Genomic DNA, 17,832 nt, shown 5'->3' with positions numbered 1-17,832 from the left:
AATCTCACTGAGACTAATTATTAAATAAACATGCAAAGTGACTATATATCAGATCTCAAAATGAAATCATGACTTGAAAAAAATGAGAAAGTGATCTCATTTGATTTCATTTAGTCTCATTCTTAGCATAAAGTTACTATTTTTAGACATTTTAAGGTTTTTTTTAGACTATTTTTAATTTTTTAAAAAGTAACACTTTTTGATAATACTTAAATGAGATTTAAAGTCATTTAAAGCAATAAAAATAATTTAAATTGAGAAGTGAAAATCATAATCTCATTTGAAAAATGTGATAAGAGTAGACAGTAAGTCTCACTGAGACAGTATGAAACTACTATCTAATGTTAGAACTGTGTAATGAGATCTGTTGAATTAATAATAAAACTAACAAAAATTCTGATCCTGGTTTCAGACACGGTCACACGGTCAGTTTAATTATAGTTAACTTATTTTATAAGATATTATTAACTGCAGCTGTGAGATCTCTTATCAAGAATATCTTTAATCTCTTATTTAAGTTTATTATCTTCTTTTATAATTTCTGACAGCTGTCAGTCAGAAATTAGTTAAGAAGAGAATGAATCAGTGATAGTATAGTAAAACAAGCTTGTATAAAAGACATTGTAAATCTCTGATAATATGTTAAAATAGTAGTTATAACTATCTAGAACTTCTATCACTTTATACTTAATATAATGATAATTCAGTATATAAGATAAATATATAATTTATATATTCTTGAAATTCAATTATATTAAGTCTTCTATCTTATATTACTCAGTGAGATCTCAGTGAATATTAATTTAATTCTCTTAATTATATTTTATAGTTATTATAAAGATCTCTACTCAGTTATAGATATCTCAGAGTTTTATTACTATATTATCAGTGATCTGAATTAAACTATAAAAGTTCAGTATGAAATGTATAATTTTTAGAAGATTTAATACTTTTATATAATAACTATATATAAGAAAGAATAAGCTTATATCTGTTAAAATAGTATCTCAGCTGTTAATAGCAATCTCTGTATATAGAAGAAAATTATATCAATTATTTTATAAGTAATTATAGAACTTATAAAGATAATTCTTTATAATCTGAATTATTCATTCTGATACACTATCAGTCTCAGAGTGATAGATAGTTAATAAACAGTGTATAATCTTAAGAACTTGATATATTCTTATTCAGAGAGTACTTATAAATTAACAGTTTTAATCTGATACTATAGATCTCAGTAATTTATATATCTGATAGAATAAGCTCTGTAGAAAAGTATCAGTGACTTATTTAATATTCATTTTATTACAAGATTTTAATATTATATCTTTACTTAATCAGTTCACAATGATTAGAATATTTCTATAACTCTTACTCTCAGAAAGATTAATAGTAAAGTTAATTACTATATCTTATCAGATTCTATTAGAAATATTAAGTGATTTCAGTAGATCTTTTCTACAGTTCTTTCATAAGATAATAGAAGAATAATAATTATAGTTTTAAATAAAATATCTGATACTATTTAATATCTCAGATCAGTAGAACTCTTAAGAGATTATTCAGTATAATTATTCATAATCTAAGTGACTGATTATATATAAATCATGTATCTCTTACATTATCTGAGTGTGTAAGTGTCAGAGTAAGAGACTCAACATTGTTCACAGAACTGTAAAGTATTATTATTATTAATTGAGTATTATAAGGTATCAGTTCTTATATATAGTTCTGAGAAAAATTAGAATACTTCTTGATATACTACTTCTGTAAGTGTTTGAAGAAGTTTATCAGTTTAAGCTGTTATATACTATAATTTATTCAGTGTAGATTCAGAAGAAGTTGAGATATTAGTGTTAATATCAGTATTAGTATCAGTGTCAGTGATAGTTCAGAGAGAGAGTGTTCTAATCAGAGAAGTATATATAATATTATAAGTTATTTCATCTTGATTAACTAATATCTTTGAATCTAAAAGCTGATGTTCTGAGTTCATTTAACAGATATCTGTTATATTGAAAGGTATATCTTACTCTTATTATAAGAGAGTATCTGTCATCAAGTTCTGACTGCTGAGATAATAGTGTATAGTGAAATGAAAACAGCTTAATAGCTTCAATTATTGCATGTATCATTCAGTAAGCTTATAGATAATAGTGAAGTATTTGAGATTCTTATAATCTATAATTATCTCAAATTTGAAGACACTTCAGAGTTCAGAGTTTCATTTCTCTAGATAGTATATAATTATAAGAAGTTTCTTATCATAGATTTTATAGTTGTATTCAGCAGAGCTTAACTTTGTGATTCAAAAATTACTTAAGTCAGTGTACGATTACAGGTGTACGCCGGCTTCTTATATATTATATGCTAAATTAATTAGTGGCTGCTATGACCTCTTTACACTTATAAGCAAGTTCAGAAGCAGCTGTGTTATTATCTGATAGTTATACATTCTTCTGAATCACATTCTCTCTCATCAGATTCAGTTATACTTATATAACTATAACATCTGTTCTAGCTTCATGCAGATTAGTGTGTCACTAGCATTTATAATCTTATAATCTATTTCTGATTTAACTAGTATTCTATGTACATTCTTATAAAGAAACTTTTACTATATTATATTACTTATTCACTAACTTTTCTTATTCTTTATTCATCTTCTTTATCATCATCATTATTAAATATCATTATTATCTTATTTAAGATTACTACTTCTTCTTCTGTTTAACATCTTCTATTCATTTATCTATTACATTGTATATATTTCTAGTAATAATCTCTCATTCTTATAACAAGTGTCATTGTAGTACTTATATCAGACAGTTTATTAACAGTAAGTGTAATATATTGTGAAATGTATATGATCAGAACTTGTTTATCTTCTAATAATTATCAGAATATATTATTATAAATGACATATCTTCTTCATCTTCTTATATATTCTTAACTGTTTTTTTTTCTCAGTGAGTTTCTGATCATGTTTTCTGACACAATTTTATATAAACACAGATGCTGATATATTTATTTTTATTTATATAGAATTTTCACATATTAACAGATCTGTATTCACTGATAATAGTAAAGTCAATGTTAAATTATTAATTGAGAACTTGAAAAATACAATAATGAAGAAATTGTCTGTATTATATATAATCAGGTCTTTTATATCTCTTTCTACTTCTTCTACTGCTTGGCCCGGTGGCGTAGTGGTTAACTACGCTATCATGGAGCCTCAATTAGCGGCCTTCCCCCCGGGGAATGAATGCCAAGAGAGGGCAGGTTCGAACCCTGCAAGGACCATCTTAATCACAGCTTCCACTGTTAAGTTATAAAACAGTACTAGGGGCTCACAGATGCACTATAGTGAATCATTATCAAGCTTAAGATGTTCATCCCAGGGGTTCCTGGGTGCTAATTCTCACTGATCTTAGAATTAACAGTCTCTCAGGCACTTCAAGTTAGATCAGTACTAGAGTGATTGAGATCTAGAATGCCCGCAGAATAGTGAATCATTGTCAAGTTTAACTGACCAGGTCTCATCCCTCTCACTCTAGGCACTCACTTCCAGGGAATGAGATTTAAAAACTATCTGATTAGAACACTCTAGGCCTAGCAAGAACCTAGATGAGACAAGGCCTAGGCACCCTTAATAGATGATTAGTACAAGCAAGACTGTGACAGCCAATTGATAGGCTGGAATGCTGAGATTGACAGCTGGAAGATTAGAGACTTAACTAGAATTGAGTAGCTCTGGTGTTATTCTTAGTGAGAATCTCACTTATGAATAAGCTAGTTACAGGAGCTAGCTGGGCGGCGGCCCTTTAGAGGGAATGATAACCCCTGAAGCAGGCCTGAGAGAACAGAGACAGTGATCAGTTATATAGAGTGTTAAAATATGTATATAGCTTAAGATGTAAACTGCAGAGATCTTGTTCTGTAGCTCTCTTTACTGTACTTGTTTTCTTCTGTTCTTTTCTCTATCTATTTAATGTGTCTATCTTTAAGACTATGTTCTCTTTTCTTTTATCATAATATTTTCAAATGATTTCAAACTATCAGAAGATGTTGAAATACTGTAATTTATAAACAGTTTTTATATTCTGAGCTGGAATTTTCTGATTTTGCATATTTGAAATTGATAAATGTATAATAGTTGACTCTATAGATATAGGAAAAACTCTGAGAACTAAAGATTCTTAGATAGATATTATAGTCTCTGACTGCATATATCTATAATTGAAGAATAATAATAATAATCTTCTACTGCTTCTTTCTCTGCTGCTCTATCTCAATCTTCTACACTTATCTCTATATCTGATTCTTCTGCTCTTACTATCTCTGTTTCTATAATTCTCACTTTCACTACTTCTGATTTTACTGTCTCTGCTTTTATTATCAACTCTTCTCATTTCAAGAAGATGTTATATAGACTTAATAAATCATATTTACTAGTATATATACTCTCATCTTTCTTACTAACTTCTAGAATAATTTATTGTATAAAGACTGTGTAAAATATAACTATTTGAAGCTCAGTTATAGATACTTATTATTATATTCATTTTAAATATTTATGATAAGACAATTATTTATTTATATTAGAGAATTATCTCTCTTCTCAACAGTATTGAGATTGTAAGTCTTTTTCTTTTTTATCTTTTCTTTCTAACACTGATTTTTCTGTTCTTAGAAAAAATCATTATAAGTTTTACTATGCACAAAGTCATGATGTCTACAGATATTAAGAAACTTTTCATAACTGTAAAGTTCAATATTACAGAGATATTCACTCTGATAAATTTCTTCAGAATGATAGATCTGTATCAGTCTATTCTCTGATATCTGTTATCTGACTTTATAATACAGATGAAAGATATGATATATCTGTGTTTTCAGAAATAAGAATGTGAATATTGTACTTTTTTACACTTACAGATATAAGACTTATACATCTTATCTAAGATATTATTATGAAAATGAGCTATTTACACACTGTATTCTACTTTCTGCATTTTCTCATATCTCTCTCTCTCTTTCTAAGAAGTCTCATGTGTGTTGTAATTATATATATAACTCTAAGATCAGTAAGTATTCATTCAGTAATTATTCTCATCTCTGATTTTACAGTTTTTATACACTAATAATAGTTCTTAGTTACTCTGATGTCAGAGATTATTCTAATTAAAGATGATAACACTGCTAAGACTACTCTCTCTCACTCTTAAACTTCTCTTATCACTTTCTCTTTCTTCTCTATAAGAAAGATTGTGTATATACTGAATTATAAATATTCAGCTCTGAGTAACTTCTGCTGTTATTTATTCAGTTCTGTATCTTCTTCTTCTTCTATTTCTTCTATCTTTATCTTCTCTATTCTGACTTCTGATTCTGAAGATCTTACACTCTTCTTCAATTTTTCTACACATATATATACACATTTCTATATTGGCATTTCAGTCAATCTTGTACTAAATGATATTAATGTTGTATACAGAGCAGTAGAGAAATCAGAGACATATGCAGTGTTATTATAAGAGTAACTTACAGCTCTTGAATTTCTTACAGATCTTAAGTTTTGAGATTTTCTTTATTTTTAGCATTTTTCAGATGATGTGACAGTGAAAATAGATTAAATATATAGTGTATAAAAATAAATGAGATATGTATGATAATATTTGTCTTTTATAACTGACTCTTACAGTTGATAATTAATTCATTTCTCTTTTCTTACACTTTTTCTTTATCTGTTAGTTACTACTCTTACACAATCTCTATATAATACAGTATTCAATGACTAGGTTCAGTAGCTTTCATCTTTTATAATTCTATCTTATATATTATACTGTCTCTCTTCACTCACTCAGATCACTACAGTAAACAGCTTATTAAAACTAATCTCACTCAATCTCTGAGTGTTCTCAGAGATTGAGATGACTTAATCTCACACATTTATAAATGTTTCAGATACTTTATTCTCTATTATCTTCATAATTAAACTAATATAAACAGTTGAATTCAACTCTGAATTTCTTTTTCTTCTGCAATCTAACTCATGTATAAGTCTGCTACTTTGAGACTGCTCTTTATTATATTGTATTCACTATCTGTAGTATGTTATTATACAATCAGCTACAGTCTTATTACTTATTGAAGTGTGATATTTATCTGATTTCTTCATTACTTCTCATTCTTTTCTTATAATTATGAAAAGATTGAAATAAGTGAGATTATCTAATTTGTAAGTATCTATGATTTCTCTTACTTTATAAGACTTTTCAATTATAAGTTTTTTCTTTTTCAATACTGATAATAGTACTGTGAATAATTATAATTCACTCAGATCTTGTATCTTTGCTTTCATAAGTTATAAATTATTTATTAAGTTATATAAGATCTGTTTCTCTGATTCCTTCAATGCATATATTCTCAGAGAATGTAATTTGAGTATTTTATATAGTTCAAATCATCTAGGTTGAAACTTCTCAGAACTCTCATTATGTATAAGAACTTACATTTTTATCTTGAGACTTGATTTCTTAACTAGTGAGTCTTGTATTCTTTGTGATTGAATTACTCAGTTCAGAAGTAACTTGTTAACTTTTATACATGCATGACTGATCTCTTTCAATCTTGATTCTGCATTTACAACTGTTGTGTCTGCAACTGCTACTACTGTGTCTGTAACTGCTGTTTCTACTGTGTCTGTGACTGTTGTGTCTGTGACTATTGTATTCACAACTGCTGTTCTCTTTCTCATCTTTTTCAAAGCATTCTCTGAGATGCACGGATGCAATTCATACAACAGATAGAATAGTGAATACTTGAAGACTATATACAATTGAATCTGTGTGATCAATAGCACCTGTCTGAGATATTCATCTCATAGTCTTATAGACTTGTTCACTAGATATTTGTAAGAAATCCCGCTTCTCGCGGATTCTTTACCTCTATTCCTATCTCTTATGTAATTAATAGGGCTAGCAGCCCTTGACTACACACAACTATATAGACTGGAGTTCACAAATACTATTCATAACTCAGCTTGAATGCTATTATACATTTGACTTCTACATTTTATCTTTCTACCGCGAATACTTCTAGTAGTTGACAGTACATATCACATCAAGCTGCAAACATCTGAATAATCGTCTGCGAGCACTTATTCTTACATTTCAAGCTCAGTCAGAAGCAGCCACCCGAACCATGAATAGTCTTCATAGAAGAAGTCTCAGAGAACTTATTAATCACTCACAGAACATCATTCTCTGCATCTGTGACAGGGAAACTCTTCAAACTCATAAATAAATCAATCTCAGTGAAGAACATTCTTGAGCATCTCTCACAGAACTAAGCTATTTTTCTACAAGAAATGCTTACTGTCTGTAATCACTCTCAAACTGAGTCTCTAGATATAATCTTCAGAGACATCTGTGAACTGAAAAGATACTTTCTTAAGCTGTAATCACTTAAGATCACTTATCAAATCACAATCTATAAAAGCTTTTACAAGTTTGTATTTGAAATTGACTCACAAGTCTGACTGTGTGATATGAAAGATGAAGAAGCTGTTATCTATATAATAACAGATCTCTATTACACTGAAGTCAAGAACTAACTGAATTATTTAGAGAATAATTATAAGAGATTTTACTGATCTGTTCTTAATAGACTGGTCAGTGAGACCATGAATTTCACATTTGATCTCATTTGGTCTGATCTCATACATTTCTTGGCGTGAGTCCCATCAGAACCAAGCCTCAAAAAAATCTGAAAATGGATCATTTCTGAGAGAAATGATGTGAAAAATGACCAGATTTAATTCAAGAACAGTGAAATGAGAGTAATTTCTCAGAATAAACTGTGAAAGATGATCATTCTTCTAAAATCAGAATGAGACTGAGACTGAAGATCAAAATCAGTCTCATTTGATTCATTCAGTGATTGCTTATATAATCAGAATTTGATAATGATTATTGATAACACTCATGAAATAACTAAATACATTCTTGTATAAGTTTATTCTTCACTTTCTCATGAAAACTACACTTCTCTGATATACTGTGATCAGAGATATTAAACTGTCTGATAATTTCATGTTTTACAATCATGAGTTTCTTGATTGTTTCTTCTTGTAATTGTTCTTAGCAATAGTGATAAATATCTTAACTTGAGTTAAACTTTCACTTCATTCTCATCTCTGTCAATGAAATTGTCAGAATATCACACATCATCAGTGTAACAGTTGAATATATACTCTTAACAATTTTTCATAACTCTAGAATTGATTTAATGTGTGAATTTATCAGATTATCTTGAAGATAGTAATCAAATTCAGTTTTACAAGTATGTAGTTTTATCTGATTTTCAGTTATAATCAATGTATGTAAGTTCTGTTTCAAAGTTAGTATTATAGTTCTATGAGATATGAAGTATTATCAAAGATTGTTACTTACTAGAGAATTGTATTTCACTGTCTTCACATCTCAAACATCTGCTCATTCAAATCTCTGATAGTTGATATTGTAGTAGTCTCAGACTAATTTAACATATGAGTCTTATTTCTTCTCTGTTCAATCTTGAGAAGTGTAGATGTTAACTTGATAAGAGGAATCTAGTAGAGCTGCTACAGCATAGTACTCTGCAAAAGATTGTTCAGTTTTGCTGTAGTAATATGCCAGTTTATCTCTTACAGTAATAATAGTCTGCACTATAGCATCATCTCAGACTGAATTTCTTTTTAAGTGATTCAACTGCTTCTCAAGATAAGTAAATAAACTGTTATATATTCATCAGGCTGACTGCAGCATTGATGTATGAGTGATTGAGACTGTCTTTATTATCTTATAAAACTGAAACAGTAAATTAATCACATATTTCAACTGAGTTCACTTCATATCAGAAAGTTTTAATATCTGAATCTTTTCTCAATCAGAGTGTTGCACTCAATGATTAATTATCTGATATAATCAAAGAGTCTGAACAGTTATCTTATATGTTAAACTTCATCATATTTTAACATTCTGTATCATATTCAGTGATGTGACTGATTTATTTATTTATTAAATATCATAGAATTATTGTTATTATTTAGAGAAGATATAAATCATATTAGCAATGTTTTGAATCTGTGATATTTAAATTATTAGTCAATCTATTCAAAATTAACAGTAATGTTATCAAAAAGCATTATTAAAAAGTAATATTAAAAAGTGTTATTAAAAAACATTATCTTTTGCAAAGTAGATGTAAAAGTTACTTAAGTAATCACTTTTATCTCATTCTCATCTCAAGAATCAGTCATCTTATTATTCTTCATCTCAATGTTAAGATTCTTTATCAGTGTTTATATCACAAGTTGAATCACATGAGCAATGCAGGAAATATGACCTTGTTTATTATTTCAGAAATGCAAAGTCAATTTTTGCTTCAAGCTCTTCATCATAGTATAGTTATTCACAGCATTGTCAGTTGTAATTGTAAGAAGACTGAGACTAATATCTCAATAGTCATTTTTAATCACAGTCATTAATATCTCTGTCATATAATTCTCAGTATGACTACTGATCAATGATTTAAATTCAATTAATGTCTCTTGATAAGTTCAGTTCTCATCAATATAATAACATGTAACTCTTATAAATGTAAGATTGTTTATACTAGTTCATGCATTCACTGTGAGAGATACTCTTCAATGATTCTTCAACTCTGATTCTAGATATTATATATTGACTTTGTAGTGTGTCTTGAGATTGAACTGAAGACAGAATTGATGTGAAATATGAAGATTTGAATTAAGTAATTGAAGAAGTGTTCAGAATTCGGGGTTTTCAATTAATTGAAGAGAAAGATTCAGAGATATATACATGCAAAGTAATTGTTCACAGAAGTTATCAGATAAGAGTTATAAAATCAGAGTACTGATATATGATCATTTTCATATAATTTTCTTCAAATTAGAAAGTTAGTGTTATTAAAAATTGTTATCTGATAGAGTAACTTATCAGCTCAGTAGTAATTTTCTGATTATTTTTCTTTTATTGTCTGCATTCTGATGACTTCAGATGTTAGGAAATTTCTTCAGAGTTATAATCAGTTTATAATGAATGTTTCTGAATGAAGTTGCAGTGATTGTAGCAGAGAGATGACTCTTCAGTAATCTGCAATGCAATCTGTTGATAATTATTTCATAGATTATCTCAGTGTTTGTATTGAGTTTTTCATAAATTTTATGACCTGGAATCAGATGTGAAGAATGAAGTGATTATTCATCATAATTGAAAGAGAGTATTCTGTATTAAATTGTAAATAACATAGACTTTGTGATTTACAGTGATTTCTTAAAGAGTTTGTGAATCTTCAATAGAAGTAAAAGAAGTGAAAGAAGTGAATTCAGAAGATATGATAATAATTTGAGAAAGATAATAATTTATTTTTAATAACTGATCACTGATGTGTGTAAGAAGAATTAATATAAGAGAAAATAATCTTGTTTCTTAGCTTAGTTATAATTTTAGTACTAACTCAGATTGAATATTATTAATGTATAAAAGTAAATAAACAATCTTGATTAATCTCTGTCATATTTCTTGAAATATATTAATATTGTGAAAGAGAGTGTTATCAAATTACATTATCAAATGATATTATTAAAAATATATTAATATTGTGAATATCAATGTTGAAAAAATGTTGATACTTATACATTATAGTGATTTGTGAATCATGATATTTAAATATATATATATATATATATCATTCCTGACTTGATTACAACTTGTACAATAATTTTTGAAAACTCAAAATTAATTTTAATTATTAATAATTAAAAACTTAAACTTACAACTAATTAATATAAAAAGAAAAAAATCTACTTCTTCTCTTTCTCATTCTTCTTATCATTCTTTATAATTCACTTTTCATTCTTCTTCTTCTTCTTCTTCTTCTTCTCCTTCTTCTTCTTATCTGAGGTAATAATTATCTCAAAATCTCTCTCTGCTGTCTTCTCAGAGAAGGGTTTCTACTGCTTCTCTTCAGCCAGGTCAATCTGTGCCTCAAAATCCTACATTTTCTGGTCTGCTGCCTCGGGTTCCACCTCAGCAGTAAGCAGATTAACATGCTCAGAGAGCAGAGCTGCTTTCTCAATGTTGTGAATCATGAAGTGCATTTGAGACCTGAATAAGACTTCAATTCTCTTCTTCTCTACCAGCTTCTGCTAATCAATTAGAGAATAGAAGTGTTATCAAAAATCATTATCTCTCAATAAATAAAAAACTTATCAGTTTTAACTTCTTTATCTCCTGCTTTAATACTCTCTCAATCTTCTTCTACTACTGTTTATTTACAGTAACACTCTTCTTCTCTCTCTCTCTCTTTATCTTAGACTTAAATTATTCTTGAGACTTCTTCTGATCTCACTGCTGCTACATGAGACTCTTCACTGTCTTCTTCTTCAATCTCTCACAGACAGTGTCATCTGTATTATTTCTATACTTAGTTCAGTCTAAATCTATCAGAAGTGTTACTTAAAATCATTATTATTCTACTCTCTTACAGAGCCTCTTCAAGGCATTATAATATGTCTTATAATTGATCTCTTCTCACTTGAATATCTTCTTCTTCTCTCTCTTCAATCTATGATGATGCTCACACGCCTTGATGATCCACAGAACTGCAGAATATTTAAAGAGAGATAATATAATTGATTTCAGTAAGCATTGAAGAAGAGTGAAGGCAGAAGAGACAGTCAGAAATAATATAATAATAATGATGATAGTGATGATAGTAATAATAATGATGATAGTGATGATGATGATAGTGATGATGATAGTGATAATAATAATAATGATGATAATGATGATAATAATAATAATAAAAGAGAGAGTGCATTGAAATATATTACTGACTTATCAAATATAAAGAGATAAAGAAAATATTAATAACTTTCAGAGATATACAGAAACAGCTACAGTGTTGTATAGTAACATCATCTTCATTCAATATATACAGTGTTGATATTCTTTGTATGCAGTTATCATATAATCTATATCAGAGATACATGCAGAAAACAGATCTTTGTTACTAGAAAGAATAATTGCAGTAATTCTCTGTTTTCATATTATAAAGATAAGTTATTCTTATTTCTTTCTTCTCTCTTTTCTCTTCTTCTTCAATTCATCACTAAATTCAAGCTGATATGAAAACTATTAAAACACTTCTAGAAATTCTTAAATTGAAGAGTATAGACTAATCAAATTTTAAATACAGAAGAATTAAATTACATTCAATATTACTAATTATTTATTCTCTCTCAATAAAATCACAGTTGTGTCTTTTCTCCCCTCTCTCAAATGAAACATGGCTTATGAAAAGTGAGTATCATATCAGACTATAATGATCAACACAGCCCCAGCATGCAGAGCTGTATATATGCAGTGTGTGCTGAACTGAGAGACTGTGTGAGTTATAAACTAGCATCAGCATCTCAGAAAGAGCTGTGTGATGTGAGAAAGCTGCAACTCTCAGTCACATGTACAGAGAGTGAATTGTCACAGTAAGTGTATGTGTATTGTATAAAAGTAATGCTTTTTAATAACACTCAGTCTCTGATATTATGAAAATAGAGTCTCTTCATGAGATCTGTTTTTATCAGAAGTCAGAGAATCTTATATTTCTCAAGATTATCTTCACTCATCTTGTCTGTGAAATTGATGAGAGAAATCATTAATTTCAGTATTCTACTCTTGATATTATTCAAGTGACAGCAGAGTTCACTCTGACCACACTTTTTAAGTGTATATTTTCTAAATATTCACATTTATACAGATATATACTGATTATTTATTAGATGATATTAAGACAATAACTCATCACAGCTGTGTTACTCTCACTGTGAGAGATACATAATTGATGATAAACATTGTAAAGACTCTGAAGAGTGAGTATTTTGAGAGTGCTGCAGCTCTGCAATCTTGATTTTTTTTATTTTTATTTTTTATTTTTTTATTTTTCTTTTCTTTTTTTTTTTTTTTATTCATTCTGATTTTTTCTTGTTTTTGTTTTATTTTTTGTTTTTTGTTTTTTTTTTGTATTTTATATTTTTTTCATAATTAAAATTATATGAATTATGATCTATGTTCAGAAAAGTAATGATATTTGATAATATTCTCTATTGAATTTTCAACAAATGAGCACTATGTTATAATATTATATAAGTGAGAAGTGATTTCATAATCTCATTTAATGCCATTCTCAATAATGAGATCAGAATGAAAATATGACTAAGAATTCAAATATATTCTTTATTCAGAACTAGATTTTTATTTAAAAAGTGAATCTGAGATCTTTAATATTTGAAATAACATGATTTGAGATCAATGTGATGAACACAAATCATGATCAGAAGTAATGCTTTTAGACAATATGATAACTGTAAAGTTTGATCCTGGTCTCAGACACAGTCACACAGTCAGTCTAGTTCTTAAGATCTATCTAGAGAATAAGTTAAGAGACTCTGTGAGCTGAACAGAGAACATCTAGATTATAATTATTAATATTAGAAAAAGAGATAAGAAATCTGATAAAGACTACTTATAATACTTTATAAAATTATAATGTAAATTGAGATCTGTGAAAACAGAGCTCTGAAATAAGATCTGAATAATAACATTTATAAAGAGACTGAATAAAGATATACAGAACAAGCTTATTAAGTAAGACTCTAAGTTCTTAACTCTGAAGAAACTGATAACTCTTATTCATTATTTACAGATTACTGTGAGAGTCACAGATTTGTAGAGAGTGAATCACTGATTAGCTTTATAAGAGTCAGAATAACAGAGAACAGATTTATCAGAAAAAGATAATAAGATATAGAGAGATTCATATCTGACTGCTGAGTAGAAAGAGAGAGCTTTATAAGCTCTTATAAACAGAGTATATAATAGAGAGATTAAGAAAAAGAGACTCTACTTTATCTATTCTAAACTAGAATATCTTTATACAAACTGTCTGAATAAATTAAAATAGAAATTTAAGAAGTCATAGACAGAGTCAGTAACAGTCTTCTTAAGAGTCTGAAAGCTGATATCTGAATCTGTTACTTCTCTGATAAAAATACTTGCTTATAGAGAGAGACTGTGTCATAGTACTACTATCTCATAAGTATGAAAAGTATTAATGAACTATGAATCTCAGATCACTGTAGTGTCTCTAAAGCTCATAGAGTGAATAAGCTGAAAGATAAAAACTGAGAATCTGTTTTTATAATAAGCAGAGTGTGAGAACTCAGATCTAAAAGCTGAGAAACTTATAAGAATTATCTTTGAATTATAAGATCTCTCTGAAATCTGAAGAAGATTTGTAGAAACTGTGATTATTACAGATATCACAGATAATATATACTTAAGACTTGTATAACTTCAAAGATATAATCTGCACATAGCTGTCTGTGAGTTAGATTTATACTTTCAATCAGTGTTAACAGACTTACTTACAGAGATAGAATCAGTTAATACTGCAGAGTTAATTAGAGAAGATAAGCTTATCTATATAATAACTTTATAAGTATTTGAGAATCTTACAGTTATGAAAACTGAGCTTCAGATATCAGAGAAATATTAAAATCTTATAGAGATATTTAGCTTAGTAAAGACAGTTAAGCTTTCTTCTTACTAGAAGAAGAATCTGATAATAAATTTGATAGAAGAGTAGAAACTCTTTTAAAGATTAATTTATAAGCTTTTTTATTATAAGACAGAGATCTTGCAGATCTATATAAAGAAGAATCTGAAGAATAACTTTATCTGATTTTCACAGATCTCTGTGAAAGTCTCTGTAATATTTATAAAGAAGAAGAATGAAGATCTCAGATTATATATAGACTATTATAATCTGAACTTTAAGATAATAAAGAGCTGCTACTCTCTATCTCTAATTAAGAATGTAATTAATTATTTCACAGAAGCTGTTATATTCATATAACTGAATATAATTAATATATATACACAGCTGTGAATACAGTCTGAGAATGAATAAAAGACTGTCTTTAGAACTGTACTGAGATTATTTAAATATCTAGTGATGTCTTTTAATCTGACTAATATCTTTATAATATTTTAGTCTTTTATTAATAAAACACTTCATGTATATCTGAATATCTTCATGATAATATATCTGAATAATGTGATGATATACTTTATAAAGAAGAAAGAATACACTTATTATTATTATTCTTCAATTATAGATGTATGCAGTCAGAGACTATGACATCTACCTGAGAACTTTAGTTCTCAGGGTTTTTTCTATGTCTGTAAAGTTAACTATTATACATTCATCAATTTCAGATATGCAAAATCAGAAAATTCCAGCCCAGAATATAAAAACTGTTTACAAATTGCAGTGTTTTAACATCTTTTGATACTTTGAAATCATTTGACAATATCATGACAAAAGAAAAGAGAAAAAGAACACAGTCTCAAAGATAGACACATTAAATAGAAAGATAGAAAGAAATTGAAAGAAAAAGATAAAGAAAAAGATAAAGTAAAGAGAGACTATAACAAAACAAATTATTAAAAGAGAGTGTATAGCTGTTTTAACAGACTATATCTGATTGATTTCCTCCTCTTCATATTCAGATAATTCTGAATTTAGTCATTTTCTTATAGCTGCTTGAGTTTCTGATAGAAAGTCTATTAAGTATTTAATTTCTGTCTCAGATGAGAATAAGAATCTCATATTTAATTGATTTAGATTATACTTCTCTTTCAATCTGACTCTGAGACTATTGTATAATGCACAGTGTATTACAATATACTCAGAATTCTCATTTGTATTGCAGAATGAGCATTCTATTGAGTCAAATCTATTATCAAATCTTTGTATATAAGATTTGAAATAGCCATGTTCTAGTTTCAGCTGTATTATAGATGAGAATATTTTCTTTTTACATTTAATTGAACAAGATTTTCACTTGAGTTTTGTTTCAAATCTTGAATAATGTATACTCTTCTTTTGTTTCTGCCAGCTTTCATTTCACTTGTCTAAACAAGATTTTTTTATTTTTCTCTTTATAAAAGATCAGAACATAATTTTTTGAATAGATCTGCTTAATTCTGCACTCTTTTTTGCAGCTGAATCAGCCAATTCATTGTCATGAATATTCATATGAGCAGGAACTCAGTGCAGATGAATTATCAGCTTTGATATTCTTCTCTTTTGAATTTTCAAAACAGAGTTTAAGATCAGTTCAAGATTCATTTGACTATTATGAATCTGACTATTTCTAAGTCTTTTTAAAGCAGCTTGACTATCAGAGAATATTCATGTCTCTTTCAAACAATTTCCTCTTTTATGAGATTTTATTTCAATGAGTTTGAAAGCTTTCACTATTGCAAATAGTTCAGCATCAAAGACTTCATATTCAGAGCCTAGATTTCAGAAATCTGAGATAAAATTAATATTATCTTCAGTATAAGCAATGCCTGCGCCTAATCTATTCAAGTTCTCATTTTTTGAGTCATCTGAATAAATCAGAATAGAGTCTTTTATATTGATTGTAGAAATTCTCTTCAAATACTGTTCATATTCTTTCTCTTTTGATAGTTCACTTATTTATAAGTCTATAAGAGATTCAAGCTTTTTTCTTCAGAAAGATAACTTCTCATGATCAACTTTTTCAATATTTAAGAAAGAAAATTGATTTTTAATCAGAGAGTATAGTCTGTACAGTTGAGAAGGCATTTTCTTTAAAGAATTATTTTCATTTTAATCAAGAAATCTATTTCAATCCAGTTCATTTCCAGAGTTAATTGATAGAAATGAAGAAGAGACTCTTTCTCTTATTATATGATTTAAGCTCATCTTTACAACTCTCAGAGCATAGTTCATACAGGCCTTTTCAAATCTAATAGCAGGAGAAGAAATTGAAGCTTCAATTTTCATTGCTTTAATAGAAGATGATTTAAATGCTCTCAGAATTCTTCTCAAGACTCTGTTTTACAGACTTTGAAAGAGTTCAGTGAAATTCTCTTGATTATTTCATCAAACTTGAACTTCATAATCAGCTACTGATGTAATACAGGCTATATATAACTGTTGCATAGCCTGGAAGAATAGACCTCTCTCTGTATTTAATAGTCTGATTATGTTGTTCAATAGTCTTTCTGCCTTGACAGTTCTTTGTTGAATATGATATTTAAAATTCAACTTGAAGTTTAACCATACTTCTAATCATTTGACATTTACACTGAGTTTAATCTCTCTATTTAAAAGAGTTAGAGATAGTTCTTTCTCATTGAATCTAGAAAAGAAATGAATTAACTCAGTTTTATTCATATTAAATTGAATTTGATTGATATCTGCTCTAACAAAGATTTCCTTTGCAGCTTCTTCAATTACTTTTAAATTCTCTTTGATAGTTTTTGAGCTGTAGACTAGATCAATATCATTCACATAACTTGAAGATCACACTATTCTCATATTTCTATTTTTGAATAGATATGCAGTGTATATTGCAAATAAAATGAGTGAGATTGAAGATCTCTGTGATACTTCTATTTTTATCTCAGTCTTGTCTTATTTCATTCTATCAAAGAAGAGTTGTATAATTCTTTTAGATATAAAGCAGTTAACTCATTTTATTAGAGAAAGTGATAGTTTTAATATCTTCAATATCTGAATTAACTTTGACTTTGAAACATGATCAAATGCTTCTTTTATATCAATAAAAACTGCAGTTGAGACCAGACTCTCATGCTTTGCTATTTGAATATCATGAATAACTGAGAGAACAGTGTCAATTGCAGAACACTGTTTTGTATCTTT

Source organism: Blastomyces dermatitidis (assembly GCF_000003525.1).
Source record: "Blastomyces dermatitidis ER-3 genomic scaffold supercont1.5, whole genome shotgun sequence".
NCBI lineage: Eukaryota > Fungi > Ascomycota > Eurotiomycetes > Onygenales > Ajellomycetaceae > Blastomyces > Blastomyces dermatitidis.
This window is presented reverse-complemented; position numbering follows the sequence as displayed.